This window comes from Ambystoma mexicanum, chromosome 4p, assembly GCF_040938575.1.
Source record: "Ambystoma mexicanum isolate Mex_15411 chromosome 4p, UKY_AmexF1_1, whole genome shotgun sequence".
Taxonomy (NCBI): domain Eukaryota; kingdom Metazoa; phylum Chordata; class Amphibia; order Caudata; family Ambystomatidae; genus Ambystoma; species Ambystoma mexicanum.
This window is the reverse complement of record NC_090927.1, coordinates 708,434,665-708,459,969: the sequence shown is the minus strand read 5'-3', so window position 1 is coordinate 708,459,969 and position 25,305 is coordinate 708,434,665.

Below are 25,305 nucleotides of genomic sequence, written 5' to 3'. Positions count from 1 at the left end.
ATTACGAGGTGGGCGGAATGGGTTTAACGGCACCGGTAATGGTGCCGGTGCCGGTAAACCCATTCCACCCTATTACGAGGTTCCCTTGCGGGACCCGCTCAGAACATCTGGTCAGACCAGACGTCATTTGCGGGTCCCGCAAGGGGACCAGGGTGCTAATAACGGACCCGTTATTAGCTCCATCCCCGTTCCCATTGAGCCCTATGGGGGCTCAAATGGGAATGGGGATGGGTTTTTTTGAATGAGAAATTACCGGGTCCTCCAAGGTTGGAATGACCCGGTAATTCCTCATTCAAGGAGCCCGGACCCGGACATGATTTTGGAGGCAGCCATGGCGCTAATAGCACCATGGCTACCTCCAAACTCGTAATGAGGCCCATAGTGTTTCTTTGGACCGTTTATATTACAATTTCACTTGTACTATTTCAACAGCCCCCTCTCCCTCCTAAGACAAGCCTGGCTGCTCGGTATACACTACTCTGAACTCAGGTGGTACAACATTATACTAAGAATGGAGTATTGGACTGCCTCAGTTGAATGCTTTTAGTAAGCTCTTATTTGGACTTTAGAAAAACTGTCCTAACAGCCTCGCCGTAGCAGACGCAATAAGTTGTTACAATAAGGTATATGTTATATACATGTCCAAAGTGGAGGTGCATCCTGTCAACAATAAGTTTGATGAAAGGGTTATGGAAAGGGGTAAAAAGGATGTCTTCATGGACATAAATCTATCCCGTGGCTCCAGTTGACTACATGGATCAAGCCCTTGCATCTCTTGGCGGTTTCTGACCGACATAACCGATACCTTTTATGCACAAATATACCATGAAGGTATTCGATGTTGGCTGGGTTAGCCTGCGCTCCCCAGCTATTCTAACCTTTTGAAAACTGATCTGATGCCAAGGACACATCCTACTCGAATAGTGGGAACCAATTCTTCATCGCTTCAGGCCCCTTCCTGACTTGCCACCTACTTCCCAAGAAGAATCACTTTTGCTTCACCGGCACGGTTGTGTGCTTTCATACACTACTACAATGTTGTGAAGAAGGTTACCCACTTCTCAGGGCTGGACTTGAAAGTTAGGGAACGACTCCGAAAAATTGTCTAATGCTCCTAGCGTGTTAAACAACCCTTCGTTTTACAGGTTGTGGCTGTTTTTTCCTTATTTGTTGCATTAAGAAATGTATTGTATATATGCAGTATAGTAGAGTATTGTGTGTGGTAACTGCTTTTGCATAACTATAGTTTACTTGTATCTATTGGTCCTGTTGATAATCAATGTATAGATATCAATCATATACACTTGTGTAAGAGTAATTTGTGGTTCATTGCTGTGTGTGCTCATTGTGGTCTTCCGATCACTATCACTGCTGCTGAGAGTTAGTCTTGACCGCATGCCAAGCCACCTAGATTGGTCTGGCTTGTCCAGAAGGTTCCCCTGTTTCACTAAACCAAGAGTGGCCTCCTAAATTCGGCACATTAGGAAAGAGTTTAGAAATACATCTTAACACCCTCCTCCGGCACTTGTACACCCATAGGGTACTCCTTGCTTACCCTATGCGCTACTACAGCCGATTGGCACAAGGCCTAGTCGGAGCATGAATGTAACTTCTTTAGTATGGGCACGCAATGTCACCTGTCTCGAATGAAGGTAGAGAGGTCTGCCTTAGGTTGTCAAGGGAGTATGAACGGGCATGCATGAATTATAGTAAGCGCTGTGCAATTGAAAGCTGCCACCTGTTATGCTCACACCAGAAGGAATACAATCATCTAGGGAAAGATGCCAAGAGATAGCTTGCAAGAATAACATGGTTTAATTTTACAGAATACAAAAATTATCAGCAAAGTTCTCTGCTGCTCTAGAATGTTCGGACTCCAGGATGAATGTTGGTGCCTTTGAGAGGCAACAGTGTCAGTAATGGCATCACATATAGGGTCTGAACCCGCACTGTTGCTTGGCAAGACAGTATACATGATATTGCTCCATAGGGGATTCCAGGCTACAATTGGTCTGTTTCTCAGTCGTCTGTAGATTCCCACGTGAGTCAGCTGGGTTCATCTCTCCATGGAGTGAAGGTCAGTTCTCTCATAAATTACATTGTGAAAAGTATGATAATATGCTAAGCGTACTACTACATCACTACGGAATGCCCCAGGAATGCTCGGGGGATGGTGCTAAAACTTGAATTTGAAGGTATTGCCAGAATCATTGAGTGTGCCATAATAGCGTCACTGTGTTAAAGTTTGAATTTAGAAAATGTGCCTAATAGCGTCACTGTGTTAAAGTTTGAACTTAGAAAGAATGCCCTAATAGCGTCACTGTGTTAAAGTTGAATCTAGAAAGCATGCCCAATAGCGTCACTGTGCTAAAGCTGAACATAGAAGGTATTCCTAACATCATTGAGTGTGCCCTAATAGCATCACTGTGTTAAAGTTGAATTTAGAAGGTGTGCCTAATAGTGTCACTAAGTTATAAGCTGATTTTAGAAAGTGTGCCCAATCATTTAGCAAGGGCATCACTGAGTGTGCCCCAACTATTTCACTGTGTTGAGTTTCACAGCTTGATAGTGCGCCCAAATATCATTGAGTGTACCCCAACTATTTTTCACTGTGCTGTCCCACCTCTAGATAGTTGCACCCAAATATCACCAAATGTACCCCAATCGTTTCACTGTGCCGAGCTTCACATCTTGATAGTGTGCCCAAATATCATAGAGCGTGCCCTATTTGTTTCGCTGTGTTCAGTTTCTCAGCTTGATAGTGTGCCCAAATATCACTGAGTGTACCCTAATTACTTCACTGTGTTGAGTCTCACATGAAGATAGTGTGCCCTAATTATCTCACTGTGCTGAATATCACAACCAGATAGTGTGCCTAAATATCATTAGGGGTGTCCTAACTGTTTCACCGTGTTCAGTCTCACATCGAGATAGTGTGGCATCACTCCACCAGTCTTATCTATATCCAAACTCAGAGCCTCACTCTTAGTAACGATGGACATCAAGCCATTATATACATCAATCCCACAGGATGCAGCTATAGACTGTATATACGAACACCTGACTGGGAATTTGCCGAACCCGGATCATACCGGGTACCACCAGAATTAATTATTGAATTGGCTACTTTTGCTCTATGCAAAAACTTTTTCACCTTTGATAACCAGTTCTATCTACAGATCAAGGGTACAGCAATGGGTGTGACATTCGCACCCAGTTTAGCCATCATATTTATGGCCTCATTTGAGGATCAGTTTATATGCCGATGGAGCTCCAAAATCCTTCACTGGCATCGTTACATTGACGATATTATCTTTATCTGGGCAGGTGATGAGAAATCTCTTAAACAGTTCTTAGATTGGCTCAATACACATAACAACAACATTCAATTTACAATGGAATATAGTAATGTACAGATACACTTCTTGGATCTGAAAATCTTTTGTCTAGAAAACAAACTTGTATGTAATCTTTTCGGGAAAACTACGGATCAGAACACACTCCTGCATTTTCAAAGTGACCACCCCCAACACATCAAACAGAATCTGCCTTATGGCCAACTTCTGAGGATCAGAAGAAATTGCACATCCCTGGACGATTTTTATGAAAATGCAAATGCATTGGGCAAACGGCTACGCACACGTGGATATCCGAAAAAACTGGTGACTAACGCAACCAAGAGGGCCAGATTTACCAATAGGGATTCACTTTTGACACCTAGGCTGGAATCCGATCACCACAAAGAAGAAAGATTGACCTGTGTGATCACACATGCCCTAATACTTTTGATTTCAAAAAAGTGATTTGTAAATACTGGCCCATAGGCAGATTACAACTTACAGACAAACCCATACCTCGGTTTGCCTTCAAGAGAGCAAGAAACATTAAGGAATATTTGGTTCACTCCTCTTTTGTCCGAGACCCGCCGCACACAGGACTCTGGAATATACGGAAAGGTACCGGCCACTACCCATGTGGCTTGTGGAAAATGCAATCATTTACCATTGGCGATAGGCAATGGGTCCTCAAAAATCAGTCCAACTGCAAAAGCAGTCAAGTAATATACTGCATAGAATGCCCACGCGGCCTTCGCTACGTGGGACAAACAATGCGCAATGCAGGCACACGGATTTCAGAACATCGGTCGAGGATCCGATGCAAAAACACTACCTCACCTTTGGTCACACATTTTTTGATTAATCATCACACACCGGACGACATTCTCTGGTGGGTCCTGGAGAAAATCCAAACAGGCCAAAACATACAAAACAGACTCCCTGAACTGGAAAAGAGGTGGATTTATAGACTTGACTCTCTGGAAAATGGTCTGAATGAGCAGTCTCCCTTTTAATGAGGTTTCATTTCCTTCTTTCAGAATATTGAACCTTTTTCCATCCATGACCTACCTCAGATGACTGATGGATCAGACTCACACACCTTGGGTAATGCCCACACCATCAGTACCATTTCTCTCGTAGTGTGCAAAAACACACACCTTTCCCAAGTGCTTTCTTTAGGCCCACCCCCCTCAAAAGATTTTTCCAAAAAAAAAACCCTCTCCTCCTCCCCCGCCACGCACTCGCTTTGGCTTGGGGCGACGGATCGTGAACACTTATTGTGCTCTGCATCCATTCGCTTTGGTTTTCATATACCAACGTTCCCGACACATTTTTTGTCAAGACACGAAACCTGTTCCCTTTATGAAAATACACAGCCCTTTTCTATTTCAATTTTCCTTTTTACTTGCTACCAACAAGGGCTCATTGGCACGGATTGGAGCTGTGCGGATCACACAGAGAGCTACACATACCTATTGAGGGAACTTGTCTTTCACAACAGAGTTAGATATCTTCCACTCCACCCTTATAGCAAGGTTACACTCTTTAGAACAGCACGGCACAGTGCCATATCAGCCATCTCAGGTCTTTGATCATTAAACCCTCCCCCTCCTCTGGAGACACCTCTCCAGGTCACTTCCCCATTGGCTTGCCCTACACCAATCGGGCACCACGACATGCATCCGGCCCCCGTGCGTGACGTCGTCACCATGGTTACTGACCGATACTCTTCCGCACTTTTTATCAGACTCTCGAGCCACATCCCTCAACACCCGGCTCTGCAGAGTTTCGGCTAGCCACACTCTCTCCCACATCATACAGAGTTTTGTCCTGCGGCATACCAGGCAAGTGACGCTTTCATTTCTGGCATTTCTTTTACTGCCTGTCCCACTTATACGCATAGCTTTCTGCACGAGAAGACTTACTCATTTCTCTTTCCTTTCTTTTCGTTTAGTTGCAGTTATACAGAGCATATTGCGTAAAGGAAACGGGGGTGACGCATTTGCCCGTTTACCCCCAGCTTGTACCCAGATTACGGGACAGGATACCTATCCATGTCCAGTCTCCTCTTACTACCAGTTAACCCTCACTTGACAAAGCACAGGTATTTCTTTCTCCCTTTTTGCTCCTTTCATTGTCCTTGTACATAGTCGTGAATGGACATGACACATGATATTTGTCTAGATATTATCTTTAGACGCAGCCAATTTGGATGCCGTTTTGTATGACGCTCAACCAGTGCGCCCTTCCTTGCTTTTTCCCCCCCGCACGGGAACATCGAATCCATCCCGTGCACCAGGAACTCCACGTGTACACACGGTTTTCTTCACTGTTACAGGTTAGTGGGAAATACCACACGCTGAACCACCCCCTTTCTCCTGATTAAGCTCTCCTTCCCTCACTCCCTCCCATTTCCCCTGTGTTCTCTCTCCGCTGGGGGAGGGTAGGCGCATGTCTTGTGACCTGGGACCCATGCTGAATTTGTAGAAGGGGACCCAAGACCATGATTATTATTTCCCCGGGAGTTTCATCTGTACTCATGTAGATTATCCCCATACTTAGGTTTCCACATATGGTCCAGCGTTTCTTTGCAGACATGACCATGTTCATGGATCTGCAACCATGCTATTGCGTTATTCTACATTTCAAATTTTGTATATACCTAAATCGACACCATGAGAGATATACCTTCCCTCTCCAGATTGCTGTTTTCTTTTTCAGCACCTCTTTTTATTTCTTTTCTCTTTCTTACAACACAGGGTCCTGCTACCCACTGCCCCGATGAAGGCGGAGCATTATCTTCTATTGTGAAGAGAAAAAGTTTACATGTCTACAACCGCCGAAACGCATTGCTGTCAAAGAGGGGTTTGAAGGTCCCTTACAGACTATTTCATCCAAATTGTACCTCGGACTACTGACAGTCCACCCCCTTAAGGAAGACCGTTTGAGGTTCCTCCTGGCTTTCCCCCTTGTGCGTTGGCAGACCCAACCCCAACTTAGAACAATTCCTACTTTGGGACTCTACCTTAACTTAATACAAGGACTTATTTTTCGTTTATACTAAATGGTTTTTTACTTTTTCTGCCTCTTACTTTGTTGTGAGGTAACAACCTAGTTAGAAATACTAATTTGACCATAAGAAGAAACTTTTGTTCTTGATCTAATGGAGAAACTGAGCATGTAAATTACATATAGTTGCTTTTATGTTTAGATCTGTTTTTATTTTTTTGCTTCTCTAAAAAAATCTTTATATTTTTTTATTTTTGTTTTAAGGTATTTTATAATTATTATTATTTATTTTCAAGAATGTGTAGTTGTTTATTGATTGGATACGCCCCCCTATGTTGGGCTTCACTGTGTGTAAATTCTTTGTTCTTTTCCACAATTTATGAATATACCTTTTTGTAATTACAACATGTTAAATGTGATTCACTGATCTTTTTGTGTCCTCGATGATGGTATTCTTAATAATATCATTTTTTCAGTTTTGAGAACTTTGGGACTCACAAGGTGTCTTTTTGTTATATATCATTGGATGTAGAAGTAATAACCTATGAGTTAAATAGGATTGGATCAGGTATTTGCTCTAAATAATTCAATCCTAACAGGGCCAATCCTGGACGTAATGACATCACATATAGGGTCTGAACCCGCACTTTTGCTTGGCAAGACAGTATACATGATATTGCTCCATAGGGGATGCCAGGCTACAATTGGTCTGTTTCTCAGTCGTCTGTAGATTCCCACGTGAGTCAGCTGGGTTCATCTCTCCATGGAGTGAAGGTCAGTTCTCTCATAAATTACATTGTGAAAAGTATGATAATATGCTAAGCGCACTACTAAATCACTACGCAATGCCCCAGGAATGCTCGTGGGATGGTGCTAAAACTTGAATTTGAAGGTATTGCCAGCATCATTGAGTGTGCCCCAATAGCGTCACTGTGCAAAAGCTGAACTTAGAAGGTATTCCCAACATCATTGAGTGTGCCATAATAGTGTCACTGTGTTAAAGCTGAATTTCGAAAGTGCGCCTAATAACGTCACTGTGTTAAAGGTTGAATTTAAAAAATGTGCCTAATAGCGTCACTGTGTTAAGGTTTGAACTTAGAAAATGTGCCCAATAGCATCACTGTGTTAAACTTTGAACTTAGAAAGTATGCCCTAATAGCGGCACTGTGTTAAAGTTGAATCTAGAAAGTGGCCCAATAGCGTCACTGTGCTAAAGCTGAACATAGAAGGTATTCCTAACATCATTGAGTGTGCCCTAATAGCATCACTGTGTTAAAGTTGAATTTAGAAAGTGTGCCTCATAGTGTCACTATGTTATAATCTGATTTTAGAAAGTGTGCCCAATCATTTAGCAAGGGACATCACTGAGTGTGCCCCAACTATTTCACTGTGTTGAGTTTCACAGCTTCATAGTGCGCCCAAATATTATTGAGTGTACCCCAACTATTTTTCACTGTGCTGTCTCACCTCTAGATAGTTGCACCCAAATATCACCAAATGTACCCCAATCGTTTCACTGTGCCGAGCTTCACATCTTGATAGTGTGGCCAAATATCATAGAGCATGCCCTATTTGTTTCACTGTGTTCAGTTTCTCAGCTTGATAGTTTGCCCAAATATCACTGAGTGTACCCTAATTACTTCACAGTGTTGAGTCTCACATGAAGATAGTGTGCCCTAATTATCTCACTGTGCTGAATATCACATCCAGATAGTGTGCCTAAATATCATTAAGTGTGCCCTAACTGTTTCACCGTGTTGAGTCTCACATCGAGATAGTGTGCCATGACTCCACCCGTCTTATCTATATCCAAACTCACAGCCTCACTCTTAGTAACAATGGACATCAAGGCATTATATACATCAATCCCACAGGATGCAGCTATAGACTGTATATACGAACACCTGACTCAGGAATATGCCGAACCCGGATCATACCGGGTACCACCAGAATCCATTATTGAATTGGCTACTTTTGCTCTATGCAAAAACTTTTTCACCTTTGATAACCAGTTCTATCTACAGATCAAGGGTACAGCAATGGGTGTGACCTTCGCACCCAGTTTAGCCATCCTATTTATGGCCTCATTTGAGGATCAGTTTATATACAATCAAATTAACCGATGGAGCTCCAAAATCCTTCACTGGCATCGTTACATTGACGATATTATCTTTATCTGGGCAGGTGAAGAGATATCTCTTAAACAGTTCTTAGATTGGCTCAATACATGTAACAACAACATCCAATTTACAATCGAATATACTAATGTACAGATGCACTTCTTGGATCTGAAAATCTTGTGTCTAGAAAACAAACTTGTATGTAACCTTTTCAGGAAAACTATGGATCGGAAAACACTCCTACATTTTCAAAGTGATCACCCCCAACACATGAAACAGAATCTGCCATATGGCCAACTTCTGAGGATCAGAAGAAATTGCACATCCCTGGACAATTTTTACGAAAATGCAAATGCATTGGGCAAACGGCTACGCACATGTGGATATCCGAAAAAACTGGTGACTAACGCAACCAAGAGGGCCAGATTTACCAATAGGGATTCACTTTTGACACCTAGGATGGAATCCGATCAACACAAAGAAGAAAGATTGACCTATGTTATCACACATGGCCCCAATACTTTTGATTTGAAAAAAGTGATTTGTAAATACTGGCCCATAGTCAGATTACAATTTACAGTGAACCCATACCTCGGTTCGCCTTCAAGAGAGCAAGAAACATTAAGGAATATTTGGTTCACTCCTCTTTTGTCCAAGACCCGCCGCGCAAAGGACTCTGGAACCTATGGAAAGTTACCGGCCACTACCCATGTGGCTCGTGCTCGGTATGCAAATTCACCAGGAAAATGAAATCATTTACCATTGGCGATAGGCGATGGGTCCTCAAAAATCAGTCCAACTGCAAAAGCAGTCAAGTAATATACTGCATAGAATGCCCATGTGGCCTTCGCTACGTGGGCCAAAAAATGCGCAATGCAGGCACATGGATTTCAGAACATCGGTCGAGGATCTGATGCAAAAACACTACCTCACCTTTGGTCACACATTTTTTGATTAATCATCACACACAGGACGACATTCTCTGGTCGGTCCTGGAAAAAATCCAAACAGGCCAAACATACAAAACAGACTCCTTGAACTGGAAAAGAGGTGGATTTATAGACTTGACTCTCTGGAAAATGGTCTGAATGAGCAGTCTCCCTTTTAATGAGGTTTAATTTCCTTCTTTCAGAATATTGAACCTTTTTCCATCCATGACCTACCTCAGATGACTGATGGATCACACTTACACACCTTGGGTAATGCCCACACCATCAGTACCATTTCTCTCGTAGTGTGGAAAAACACACACCTTTCCCAAGTGCTTTCTTTAGGCCCACCCCCCTCAAAAGATTTTTCCAAACAAAACCCCCCCTCCACCTCCCTCTCCACGCACTCGCTTTGGCTTGGGGCAACGGATCGTGAACACATATTGTGCTCTGCATCCATTCGCTTTGGTTTTCATATACCAACGTTCCCCACACATTTTTTGTTAAGACACGAAACCTGTTCCCTTTATGATAATACACAGCCCTTTTCTATTTCAATTTTGCTTTTTACTTGCTACCAACAAGGGCTCATTGGCACAGATTGGAGCTGTGCGGTTCACACAGAGAGCTACACATACCTGTTGAGGGAACTTTGTCTTTCACAACGGAGTTAGATATCTTCCACGCCACCCTTATAGCAAGGTTACACTCATTAGAACAGCACGGCACGGTGCCATATCAGCCGTCTCACGTCTTTGATCACTAAACCCTCCCCCTCCTCTGGAGACACCTCTCCAGGTCACTTCCCCATTGGTTTGCCCTACACCAATCGGGCTCCACGACGTGCACCCGGCCCCCATGCGTGACGTCGTCACCATGGTTGCTGACCGATACTCTTCCGCATTTTTTATCGACTCTCGAGCCGCGTGCCTCGACACCCGGCTCTGCAGAGATTCGGCTAGCCACACTCTCGCCCACATCATACAGAGTTTTGTCCTGTGGCATACCAGGCAAGTGACGCTTTCATTTCTGGCGTACCTTTTACAACCTGTCCCACTTATACGCATAGTTTTCTGCACAAGAAAACGTACTCATTTCTCTTTCCTTTCTTTTAATTTCATTGCAGTTATACAGAGCATACTGCGTAAAGGAAACGGGGGGCGACCCATTTGCCCGTTTACCCCCAGCTTGTACCCAGATTATGGGACAGGATACCTATCCATGTCCAGTCTACTCTTACTACCAGTTAACCCTCACCTGACAAAGCACAGGTATTTCTTTCTTCCTTTTTGCTCCTTTCATTGTCCTTGTACATAGTAGTGAATGGACATGACACATGATATTTGTCTACATATTATCTTTAGACGCAGCCAATTTGGAAGCCGTTTTGTATGACGCTCAACAAGTGCGCCCTTCCTTGCTTCCCCTCCCCCCGCACGGGAACATCAAATCCATCCTGTGCACCAGGAACTCCACGTGTACACACAGTTTTCTCCACTGTTACAGGTTAGTGGGAAATACCGCACGTTGAACCACCCCCTTTCTCCTGATTAAGCTCTCCATCCCTCACTCCCTCCCATTTCCCCTATGTTCTCTCTCCGGTGGGGGATGGTGGGAGCGTGTCTTGTGACCTGGGACCCATGCTGAATTTGTAGAAAGGGACCCAAGACCATGATTATTATTTCCCTGGGTGTTTCATCTGTACTCATGTAGATTATCCCCATACTTAGGTTTCCATACATGGTCCAGAGTTTCTTTGCAGACATGACCATGTTCATGGATTTGCAACCATGCTATCACGTTATTCTACATTTCAAATTTTGTATATATCTAAATCGACACCATGAAATATATACTTTCCCTCTCCAGATTGCTGTTTTCTTTTTCAGCACCTCTTTTTATTTCTTTTCTCCTGCTTACAACACAGAGTCCTGCTACCCACTGCCCTGATGAAGGCGGAGCATTTTCTTCTATTGTGAAGAGAAAAAGTTTACATGTCTACAACCGCCGAAACGCATTGCTGTCAAAGAGGGGTTTGAAGGTCCCTTACAGACTATCCCATCCAAAATGGACCTCGGACTACAGACAGTCCACCCCCTTAAGGATGACCATTTGAGGTTCCTCCTGGCTTTCCACCTTGTGCGTTGGCAGACCCAACCCCAACTTAGAACAATTCCTACTTTGGGACTCTACCTTAACTTAATACAAGGACTTATTTTTCATTTATACTAAATCGTTTTTTTCTTTTTCTGCCTCTTACTTTGTTGTGAGGTAACAACCTAGTTAGAAATACTAATTCGACCTTAAGAAGAAACTTTTGTTCTTGATCTAATGGAGAAACTGAGCATGTAAATGACATATATTTGCTTTTATGTTTAGATCTGTTTCCTACTTTTTTCCTTCTCTAAAAAATCTTTATATTTTTTTATTTTTGTTTTAAGGTATTTTATAATTATTATTATTTATTTTCAAGAATGTGTAATTGTTTATTGATTGGATACGCCCCCCTATGTAGGGCTTCACTGTGTGTAAATTCTTTGTTCTTTTCCACAATATATGTGTATACATTTTTGTAATTGCAACATGTTAAATGTGATTCACTGATCTTTTTGCGTCCTCGATGACCGTATTCTTAATAATATCATTTTTTCTGTTTTGAGAACTTTGGGACTCACAAGGTGTCTTTTTGTTATATACCATTGGATGTAGAAGTAATAACCTATGTGGTTACATAGGATTGGATCAGGTATTTGCTCTAAATAATTCAAACCTAACAGGGCCAATCCTGGGCGCACCAGTACCCTCTTTTGTGTTAACATCAGAGCCTCACTCTGGAAAGGCTTGTACCTCGCCCCCCTTGAATCTACCCCCCATTCTTCCCAAGCAACCCCAACCACCCTCCACCCACCATCATGAACCCACCACGCCCTCTAACCAACTCCCAAACCAGAAGAGCCCGTTGGCTCTCCAGATATCCAAAGACCTCGGTCTCCTCCACCCCCCCACCCGGTCACCTGCAAGCATACCCCCTTTCTCAACCACCATAACCACATAATCCACCCTTCCCACCTTCTCATCGAACCGTGCACCCCTGCACCGAACCGTCTGCCTGCACACGCAGACCTACCACATCCCCCACCTTCCCCTGCCCTATACCCCCCTTGACACCCACTAACACCCCCACCCACCGTATCCCGTCCCTTCCCTGAGTACTGCACATTTCACCCTGGCAGGAATTGTGGCCTCATCTCCATCACCGTCAGAACCCCCACCCTCTCTCACAGACCGACTGCACTAAAATCCCTGGAAAAAAGAAAATTATCCTGGTCCCCATCTTCCTCTCTCTACTCCTCACCCCTCCTCCGCTGACCCACTCCCACATTCCCGTACCACCCACCTTCACCGCCCTCCCCGTACCTCTCTTCCTTCTTCCAACCCATCTCTCTCGACTTCTCGCCCAGCACACCCAACTTCACCATCCCCATGAGATCCACACACAGATTCCCTACCCCCACTCCTTCCCTATCCTCTAACCATCCACCGACCCTGTCCTCTAACCGACCACCAACCCGCCCACCCAACCCCATCCTCCCACCACTCACTCCCTCCTCCGCCCGCCTTCTCTTTCCCTCAACCATCGACCAGCCAGCTACCATCCAGAACCTACCCCCGCCCTTCCACCTCCCGTCCCTTCCCAACCCTCACCCACACCCGCAACCCCCCTCACCCACGCCCGCAACTCCCCCCACCCACACCCCTACCACTGCAAGGACAAACCCTCTCTCAGAAGTCAGATGCATCCTTTTTAATGCCCGCTCTGTAGCAAAAAACAGACACATCATCTTTGACCTCCTCTCCTCTGACAATCCCGACCTAGTCTTTATCACTGAAACCTGGTTCTCTGATAACTTTGCCCCTGTTGCTCATGAAGCCTTCCCCCCTGAATACTCCCTCATCCTACTCAACAGACCCTCTTGAGGAGGCGGAGTTGCTGTCATTTTCAAATCTCATTTCTCTGTCTCACTCATCAACTCCCAGACTTCCACTCATTCCTGCAAATCCCTTCTCGTAAAACTCTCACTCCCCCGTCATTCTCCCATAGCTTCCTAATCATCTACAGACCACCCGGCTATGACAGACATTTTACAACCAACCTCTGTGACGCTACAGCCAACATCCAAGTAAACCGCCCCTCTCTCAGCCTTCTAGGAGACTTAAATATCTGGCTAGACATTCCAACCAACCACATGATCCACTCTCAAGTCGACTACCTCAATACGCTCAACCTCTCCCTCCACATAAACAGGCCAACCCATTCCAAAGGACACACCCTTGACGCCATCTTCAGCTCACACGACCAGATACACCTAGCCCCCCATAGCTCTCATCTTATCTGATCACTTCATCGTCCCCTTCTCCATATACTCTCTTGCGCCCATGCCCATCCCTGAACCAGCCACCCCCCTCCATTGCAAATGCTGGAAGAAACTAAAGATCCTTCTCGACCTTGCCAAAGCACTCCTTCTCAGACTGCCCTCATGCACCCCCCGTGACGAACCCCTAACCATCAACAGCTTCGACTCCTAGCTCAACAACTCACTAACCCCGCTCACCGCCTCCTGCCACTCCTCCCCACGCCCTGGTCCTCATCCCAAATGGTTTACTCCTGAGCTGAAGACTGCAAAACAGCAAAATAAATCCCTAGAACGCAAATGGAGGAAAATAACAACCAACCTGAGTAGATCCAACCTAGCCTTGCACCATCGCTACAATAAAGCCGAAATCCGGAAAGCCAAAAAAGCCCATTACAACAATCGGATTCACAACTGTAAAAACCCCAGCAAGGAACTCCACAAAATAATTTCCGAGTTTGTCAAACCAGCCTGTACCTCTGCCCAATCGCCTCTTTCTCAATCACTCTGCGACTCACTCTCTCTCCATTTCTACTCCACCGCTTTCGACAGAACAGCCTCTCTTAACAAGAAACTGGCCCTCCTCTCACCGCCACAAAATCCGCCGGCCCTTCCAACCACCCCCTCGCCGGCAACCGCATCAACAAATCCATCTATTTTCTACTCCTTCAAACCAATCTCCAGAGAAGAATTTCTCATCCTTCTCTCTGCCCAAAAACCCTCTGCCCCCCCCGATCCCTGCCCCACCTCAGTCCTCAAAGAAATATTCTCTTCCACCTGCGCAGGAGAATACTCAAGAACCATTCTAAATGACTCCCTCAGCTCTGGAATCTTCCCTGACGCCCTCAAAATTGCTCACGTCAAACCTCTCCTAAAGAAAAACATCCCTTGACCCCCTCGACCCCAAAAACTACTGCCCCATCTCTAACACCAGATTCCTTGCAAAACTCATCGATCAAACTGCTTACACCCAACTAAACGCCTTTGTGGAATCCAACAACCTCCTGGATCCACCTAATCAGGGTGCAGACCACGACACAGAACAGAAATCATTCTGGTCTCAAACTGGGACGATCTTAAGATCACTGCTGATTCTGCAGGATGCACCGCACTAATCCTCCTAGACCTCTCTGCCGCGTTCGACACAGTCAACCATTCAATCCTACTTGACTGCCTCCACTTCCTAGGAATCCATGGAACCACTCTCAAATGGATTGCCTCCTTCCTCAACAACAGGAAACAAATAACCCAACTGTCCACTTTTGCCTCGGCCGCGCACCCTGTCAGTACCGGAGTACCACAAGAAGCATGTCTATCAGCCCTCGTCTTCAACCTCTATTTGTCCACGTTCCCTGGAATCATCCGCCCACACAATATACTGTGCTATAACTATGCCGATGATACACAAATCATCTTGAAGCTCCTCAACTCAGACCCCAACTTCCAGCCTGTCCTTACAGCTTGCCTCCTTGACATAGACCGTTGGATGACTAAAATCACCTCCTTCTAAACCCCACTAAAACCGAAATCATGGTGTGTGACAACACTGAGCTTCTCCCCCACCCTCAACCCTGGCCCCCATCCATGGGCCAAGCTCCAACCCCTTCCCCACAGTAAAAAACCTGGGATGCACTCTAGACTCAGATCTATCCCTCTCCCGCCAAATAAACAACGTCTACAAATCTTGTCATTACCATCTCAAAATTCTCAGATGCATTTTTCCCTACCCCTCATTTCCGAACCGAGTTGCCGCTGTTAGGTCAATTGTAATATCAAGACTGGACTATGCTAACTCCCTCTACCTCGGAGTCCCGGCATACCACCTTACTAATTTACAAAGAGCACAAAGTCGCTGCCTTCAAATTGCTTCTAGCACTGGGTCCAAGAGACCCCACCTCTCCAGCTCTCAGAACGCTGCGCTGGCTCCCAATTGGACGAAGGGCCACTTTCAAGACCCTGTGCATCACTCACCGAGCAGTGCACAAGACAGGCCCTATATACCTGCAAGACAAACTTAAACCTTACCACCTTCGATGCACCCTAAGATCAAGCTCAGCACTCCTTCTGGTGATCCCAACCAGCAACTCGGTCAGGATCGGAGGATCCTCGTTCTTAGCCTTGGCCCCCACTCTTTGGAACTCACTTACCCCTCACATCCGACACACCGAAGACCATTTGTCAATCCGCAAACTAATAAAAATATGGCTCTTTCCATAACTCCAATGATCACCCTTAAGATGCGCATGAAACTTCCAGAAAATACACAATGAAACTAACCTCCTGACAGTCAAAACCTCAGCTCCCAACCACAGGTTGGGACGAAGCAGATGGACTGAACGGATGAGTGGATGCTCTTCACCTTATTCCCGCTCACCGTGCCTCCACAAGCGGGACTGAACGGATAAGGGGATGGAGCGGACAGAGGTGATGAAACGGTCAGAGTGTATGGAATGGGAGAGTGGATGGAACCGAGAGAGTGGATGGAACCGAGGGAGTGGATAGCACACAGGGACTGGACAGAACAGAGGGAGTGGATGGAACAGATGGAGTGGATGGAACAGATGAAGTGGATGGAACAGACGGAGTGAATGGAACGGATGAGTGGACGGAACAGATGGAGTGGATGGAACGGATGGGGTGGACGGAACGGATGGGGTGGACGGAACAGATGAGGTGTATGGAACGGATGGGGTGGATCAAACAAATGGAGTGGATGGAACGAATGGAGTGGAAGGAACGGGTGGAGTGGATGCAAAGGATGGAACGGATGGAACGGAAAGGAATGGATGGTGCTGATGAAACGGTTGGTGCGGATGCAACGGTTGGTGCGGATGGAACGGTTGGTGCGGATGGAAAGGCTGGTGCGGACGGAACGACTGGTGCGAACGGAACAACTTGTCTGGTTGGTACGGCTGGTGTGGATGATACAGCTGGTGTGGATGGAACAGTTGGTGCAGATGGAACGGTTGATGCGTATGGAACGGTTGGTGCGGATGTACGGTTGATGGGGATGGTACAGCTGATGCAGATGGAAGAGTGGATGGAGTGACTAAACAGATGGAATTGATCGAACCCATTGAGGGGATGGAACGGACAGAGTGGATGGAACGGATGGAGTGTATGGAACGGATGGGGTGGGTGGAACGGATGAGTTGATGGAACGGACTGAACGGATGGAACATGGAGCAGAAAAAAAGGATGGAGTAGATGCAACAGATGTAATGGATCGAACATGATGAAGTGGATGGAACGGATGGACTACATGGAATGGATGAAACGTATGGAATGGATGAAACGGATAGAGTGGATGGAACGGATGGAGTGGATGGAACGGATGGAGTGGATGGAAGAGGTGGGATGGATGGAGTGGATGGAACGGATGGAACGGATGGAGAGGATTGAACGGATGGAACAGATGGAGCGGGTAGAACCGAAGAAATGGAAGAAAGGATAGAGTGGATGGAACTGAAGAAGTGAATGGAACTGAAGGAGTGAATGGAACGGAAGGAATATATGGAACAGTTGTTGCAGATGGAACGGTTAGTGCGGATGGAACAGTTGGTGCGGATGGAACGGTTGGTGTGGATGTTGGTGTGGATGGAATGGCTGGTGCGGATGGAACGGCTGGTGTGGTAGAACGGCTGGTGCGGATGAAACGCCTGGTGCGGATGGAACGGTTAGTGTGGATAGAATGGTTGGTGTGGATGGAACGGCTGGTGCGGATGGAACGGTAATACGTACGGAACTTATGGAACAGTACATGTGGATGAAACAGCTGATGCAGGTGAAAGTATGAATAGAGTGGCTGGAAAGGATGGAACTCATGGAGTGGATAGAATGGATGGAGTGGATGGAACGGACGGAGTGGTTGGAACGGAATAAGTGGATAGAAATGACGGAGTGGAGGGGACGGACGGAATGAATGGAACGGATGAAACTGATGGTGCACATGGTGTGGATGGTGCGGGAGTTATGGATAGCGCGTATTATTATGGATGACGCGGATGTTACGGATGTCATGGATGGTGCAAATTGTGCGGATGATATGGATGGTGCGGATAGAGACAACATCTGTTCACCATGAAGCTACCTAATATCTGTATCGTCTATATATGCCATGTACCAGTATCCGCTTATGTATTTGTATCCCATATATACCCCTATCCATCCTCTCGTTATATACATGTATGTCGCTATGTCCGTCCCCACTGTCCTGCTCACGTTCCCGGTCTCAGGCAGGCACTTGTACTGATATCCACCAAATCACACCACTATGCTTACTCTGATCTATGCAACATCATTCAACTAGAACACAGCTATACCATGATAAATACGAACACGACCCCACAAACACCTCATCACCCTAATAAAACACAGCTAGCTGAGCACATTCTGGCTAGCTTAGGCGTTCCTCAGGCCTAAAGGAGCCAGAACCCAGTCTAGGTGTCCACCCACCAGACTGAAAACATCCAAATGATTTTATCAGCACCACACCTATCGCTATAAAGCAGCTATCATCCAACAACCACGCCAGCTGCACACATAGCCAGTGCACCCATGCACCATACAACACTCTTTCTCTCTACTGACTTGAACTATGGTTCCCGAGGGCGTTCAACCTACCAGCACTTTGAAGTCATACCAATGATTCATAAGGAGCTATATAAATGCCAAGTAACAATACATTTCTGTGATCTGTTGTTCGGAGCGGTTACTCAGCATGACAACGAGACAATGGAATATCCTGAAATTATGTAAGTTCAACTTTACATAATATTTTTGCGATTAAAAACGGCTTGTGTGCTGTATGCATAATAACTAATTCAGCGACGTGTGAATGCGCGATTTGACCAAAATAATAGACACAGTACGTTATGTTGATTTATATTTATATCGTGCATTTTAAAAAATCGAGTGCATAACTCACGCTTTGTTTATCTGTCTAGTGTTGATTGTTATTTGTGTATAGTTTAAAGAGGAGTGAATAGAGGTTTGATTGTTTTGGCAGCATTGTTAGTGGCCTTGTCATGGCACTCGATTTTTTAAAATGCATGATTATTCATCGACGACCTGCAACCACAACCTGTATGCAGGCTAGTGGTATCTGAACCGCTTTGGAATATACTGTTGTGCTGTCACTGTTGCATCCTTGAGCACCATAAAGTGGGTGTTCAAGGGTAGGGGCGTGGGATGAACATTTTCTGTGGGCACTTGGTTTGCTTTCCGATCACTAATCTTACAAGTTCCGTTGTAATGCCATCAGTCTGTGGTTCAACATAAAACGTTACTATCTTTGTCCTTATTTTCTGCATTTGGTTCTCCATCCCATTGGGAGCTATACCTACTTCACAGTGCTAACCTTTCATCCACGTCGTGGTCTGAAATACTCCCACAAGTTGTCTTGTGTGGTTTGTGTTTAGGATTAGGTTTCATCCAGTTCTGAATTATACCGTATATTTGATTACAGAATGGCTACTGAAATATATTCTTTTTTTCTTTTATCTACACACACATATTGTACCGTTCTGGGTATGCCATAGTTTCCAGATACTGTTGGATGGATTCTTCAATCAACATTGGCGGATAACAATAAACGGTGCTTTTATATAACCGTTATGTGGGATGACCGGCAGGGACCAATCTGCCCTTTGGCAGTACCAGCAGTAAGGAGCAAGCTGTCAGCCTTCACAATGTAACAACGTACTGAAGCGAAAGCGTTGCGCTTGAAAGTGCAAAGAATCCATATCTTCTCCCAAATGGAGCACCATCTGCATCATTAGAATGTTTTGCTGGTGTAACATAAGAACACACAAGAATTAGAGTACTGGAATTAATCGATCGTTGATCACAATCAGCGTATCATGAGGAAGTTATAAACAACATTCGAAGTATGCAATGTTCGCTAGCTATAAGTTGTATGGCAAAAAATATAGTTGATTTCGTGGACTTAATATTCTCTTGTGAGCGTTCTTTGATAAATAAAAGCACTTGTTCCATTGTAGACTATTGATGTTTTCTTAAAATATAATTTTTTCCTTTCCTATTTGGGACAAGAAAGAAAAGTTATGCGCTGTGAGAGGATGTGTGTGTTTATCTTCCTGGTTCTGTATTAAGTAATGTTATGGCGTGGGTGATGACGGCACATTTGGCTATGCTGGCCACGAACGTCATGAAAATAGGTGGAGCATATCGTTTGGACTAGTGATGTCAGCTTCAGGGGTGGGCAATCTGTATTCTTGCCGTGAGCACACTTGAACCTAGGGCGATGCATCAAGAATAGTACAAGATGGCCACGCCCAACCCATTTATTTTGCATGTGTAAAAGTGAGGAAAACTAAGGTAAGATAAATGTGCCATGTACAGTATATGAGGTCATAACATAGGGAAAACCATAGGAACCATAAGAGCATTCATGTGGAAAGAAGGGCAGGATGCAACAATGAGCCATGAAGCCTGGATCGTACACAGCCTGCTTTGGTGGTCCAAAAATGCTTTTAATCTCTGTACCATCCAGCATGGCATCATCAATGTTACAACACACTTTTAAGTCTCAATTACTGCCCTTGAGTGCCACCAGGTCCTCCTCCACTCACTGACAAGCCGCCATGAACAACTCGGAGTGGTGCCTAACATAGCATACCCGAAAAGCACAGTTCCCCTACAGCCGGCCTTGCACCTCTGTGCTGCTTTGGCGACTGGTGCAGCTCCCTAAGCACCCACCCCACTAACCACTCCACCACTGAGATGAGGAGCCAAGACATGGCTAACAAGGCTCTCTGCACCACCACCCTAGAACTGCGGTAAGGCACTAACCTGACACAGTAAGAAGCACCATGGGAACATACAGCACGATGGGCTAATCCTACCTGCACCCACTTTTACAGAAAATAAGGGTGTAAAACAACATGATAGTGCTGTCTCCTCCCACAGGGAGGCCTCTGGAAAATGCACAGACAAAAACTAACATCTCACACCTTGCTATATCAGCAAACTAACAGCTTTCAGATCGAAAAAATTCCCTAACTTATCCCACAACATAAACTTAATCCTAAAGTAGCCCCTGTGGGAAAATACTTATTTGTATTCCTGCCTTTGTTCAGAAAATAACTCTAAGACAAAATGAAACACCGGATCAGAATTTTGTCTAATTCCCAGAGACACAGGTTTGTTTATTATATCTCCAGCTATCTCCACATTGTCGTACAATCTGCCATCTGAACCAATTGCCCTATCATTATCTGTCTGTGTCTGCTCTCCCCCATTCATAAGGAGAGCATTTATACATTTTTACAGTTAGTGTAGTCTTACAAAGGTCTTTCATCCTAGCTAAACCTGCACTCCAGCCAGAGTGTCAACCTACTCTTTCGCAGCTGTTCCTGGCTGTATAAGATGCTAAAAGTTGTTCTGTAAGCACAAGTGGGCAGCTGAAACCATACATAGACATTCACTGTTATTAGCAAGCTCAGGATTTCGAAAGCAAGATATGTTTGCAGTTTTCTGTTTAAAAGAACCTATGTCAAAAACAGCTTCCAAAGCCTACAATATTTAATATACAGCTCACACCCCAAACACATCAATCTTGAGCTGCCACATGAGTAGGGCTGCTAAAACACATCACTGAAGTTAGTCTCTTATTCAAAAGCACCTTATTCAAATGCTGAAGATGGCTACTTATTCACAAATTCAGACGAGCCACTTGGCCATCTTCACATTGTTGCAAGGCACAATATTTAACATACCCTTTTGACAGCAAGTTCTTATTAATTTGTGCACATTTTCATTTTTTAAATTTTCAATATTAACCTTCAATTTTCCCATTACATTTTTGTATTGCATTTTCTATGTGAACATTCTGTTTGCACAAATTACAACACAAGCCCCTAATGGACACAAGAAAAACAAATGAATTATGTTATTTCTTAATCTATGTTGACACATTAAGGGGTACATGTTTGTGTATTAAGAGGTCAAAAGAGTTACTGTAAAATAAACTAAAGCAATTTACAGTCGTAAGCTGACCAAGGAAGCTGTTGTACTTAGTGCTCTCTGTGGCATGATACAGGGCGAGTGCTTTGAAGTATAGTAGCGTGCCGTAAAGTAATACAAGGTGACTCAATGTACCCGTTACTGTGGCTCAGTATGGAGTGCCCAAGAGACATCCAGCAGCCTCTGCTTGGTGTGCGTCCTGATGTACTACAACAACCAACTCTCAAAGGAGACCTGCTCCAGTAATAACACCCCCCAAGCATGGCCAAAAACAAAAATAGCAATGAATGTTACATAACACAGTACTTTGCAGGTAACTTGGTCACAGAATGATGGAAAAGGTTTGTGAATGTTTATTTATAGATGATATACTATTTTTGGTTGGGTTTGTATCATCCTTTGGGGGTATCTTGGTTGAGTATGTTCCCCAAAGTCAGGCCGTAGTGGATGACCTCATGGTGTACTGGCAATACCCAGTTCACCTCCACCTTCACTGTCAGTGTTGTGATGGAAGGTCACTTGAGGATGTTGTGGAATAGCATGTTGTCTTTCCACTAGTGGCTCTGGGAAGGCAGGCACACTCACTCAAGTTCTTGAATAAAAACAGTCTTTGAGCAGCTGAACTTTTTTTGAAGAAACTGACATTCCTAGCTGTGCGTTGCCGGTCGTTGGCAGCAGTCACCATTAATCCATCCGCCTCAATCACTGTCCAGCAATTGTGGTCATAGTTGAGAGCCATCTTGTTGGTGCTGTTCTGTATGAGTACCATGTTGCCTATGAAGATTCCTTCCTGTTGTAAGTTTCTAAGAGAGTTTTCCTTCTCATTATAGATACATCTCTACCCAACTACTGTGGAGTAATTAATATAATAGACAGGCTTTGTCTTGAGATGTGGCTAGGGATGGAATACCTCATGTACTGTCCCATGAGGAATTCAGCCGGGCCAACACTAGTGGAGGAATGAAGTGTAGCACAATATTCAGCTAGAAATTGGTACAAGGCTCTGCGAGCATCACCCTCCTGGCTCTGTACTATCCTGAATCGTTTGTTGAGGGTGCGCATGAACCATTTGGCATCTCCATTGGCACCGGGCCAGAGCAGAGTTATTCAGGCATGGGAAAGGCTTAGGCCCTGTAGGAATTTGGGGAATTTGCATCCTTGGAAGAAATGGCAATTGTCTGGCCGGGCTGCCTCAGTGAGCCCATGGGCTGTACAGATTGTTCTAGTATTGGTATGAAGTGGCTTGCTGTCCTGTTGTCAACAAATTCAACCTATGGATACCTAAACCACTGGTCAGTTACTATGAGGAAACAGTGATCGGTGCTTGTAAAGCTAAAATCAATGCCCCCAGGGTTTGGAGCTTCCAGCTGGTGACTGAATTACTGGAGGACTTTGGATGAGCAGGGATGCTTGGCACCACACACGGATCTGTGTGACTTGTCCGCAACGGAAATGTTCGAGGGAGAAATGACCGAACATTATTTGCTCGAAATAATCTTCGGTCATTTCTCCCCTGAACATTCCCAATGTGTGCAAACCCCTACCCAAACCCCCACCCACACCCCTACCCCTACCCCCACCCCCAACACACCCCACTCCCCTACTTACCTTTCCTTCAGTTGCGCTGTGTCCCTGCGGCACCGGTTCCCTTTCACTTCTGTGATCGGGAACCGGTGCTGCAGGGTCCATTTCTTTTTTATTTTTTTACTTTTGATCGGGTGAGCTGCGGGGTTGTCCACCCGCAACCTCCCTCACTATACTGCATAGCATAGTGAGCAGGGTTTTGCGGGGGACACCCCTGCAGCCCCCGTTTTTTTTTCTTCATTTTTATTTAAGGCAGGTCAGCTGCAGGGGTGTCCCTGCACCCCCCACTCACTATACGGTATAGTATAGAGTATAGTGAGCGGGGTGTTGTGGGGGACACCGCTGCAGCCCCGCAGCCTTTGCATTTCTTTTTTTACTGACCCCACCAAAAGACCCAATACCACAAAAAGTTCGAACTTTTGGTAGTTCAAACTTTTTGTGGTATGTGTTTTAGGTCTTTTGGATGGGTCGGCAATTTAGATTCGGTAATTTTGGCCTATTCCCCACAACACATTGTCTATTCAATTTATCTACCATCTCCTTTCGGAGTTCCTTGAGGACCTTGGTGGGCAAGACCCTTAACCTTCTTTTTGAGTACATGTGGTATGCCAATGCATGCCCCTCCTAACAGAAGACATTTAGGGGAAGTGGAAAGTTTGTGTCTGACTCCAAATTGCTTACATACTGGATTTCGCTTAATTCATGTGATGCTGAATTGTGTTGAGGAGTTTGCTTCAGTCACCTGTCTTAACAGCCGTCATGGTGAGCTAGAGACACTCATCTTGGTTTGAAGCCTGCGTGATCTCAAATGACATGGACTTGGAGGCTGCTGTTTCCATTATCATGTGCACATGAAGTTCTGTTTCCTGGCTGCTAGCTTCACTTCCAGATCCATGGTTGGTTGGGTATCTCGAGAGGAAGTCGGCAGGATTATCTCTGCAGAGCTTGTTGGACAGTGGGACATCATACTCCTGAAGCTGAATTAGACACTTTTCAATGGATGCAATGCTGCACCCGACATGATCGGTAGAAAGGGTTTGTGATCCGTCCCTATGGATATGGTTTTTCTGTAGATAATGATGGAGATATGCTCATATTTACATCTCCAGAAGCCGGTCAGAGCCTCACTTTCAATTTGGGAGTATTTTCGTTCTGTGGGGGACAGGGCCTTGGGGACAGGGCCTTTCTGGCATATGCCATGGGCTTGATTTTGCCTCTGGAGTTTCTCTCCCACAGCATGGCTCTGCGTCCAACTGGACTGGCATAAACAATGATTTCAGAGAACTTAGCAGGATCAAATAATTCCATTGTGGTCTGAGATGTAGGAGCTTCTTTGATTGTATTGAAATCAGTATCTTCGAACTCTGTCCATAGTCAGGAATAATCCTGTTAGGTAAGATGACATAGAATTTCTGAGAGGGTGGGTAAGTTCTTATGTCGCAATTCTGAGGAAGATTCTGACTTCAGAGTACTTGTCTGTGGTGGTGCTGCATGTATATATACATGCAGCATGTATATATACATTGCCTAACTGCCATTCAAGATTGGTGTGCCGTCAATGATCTTTGTCTGAATGCCAGAAAGACGGAGATCCTCCTCATCAGCACACCTTCACCATCCTTTCCCCTCACTCTCTGGCCGGCCTCCCTTGGCCCTCCTCCTACCCCCACCTGCGAGGCCAAGAACCTCGGGTCATCTTTGACTCCACACTTTCCTTCTCCGCCCACATCTCTGAGGTCTCTAAAAAGTCAAATTTCCAACTGCACCTCCTCAGAGGTACTCTGCCTTTCCTCTCCTTCCCCCAGAAGCTCATGATATCCCAAGCTCTGGTTCTCTCTAGCCTGGACTATTGTAACAGCCTCTTTCTAAATCTACGTGCCTCTACTCTCCGCCCTCTGCAACTAATCCAGAACAGGACTGCGACACT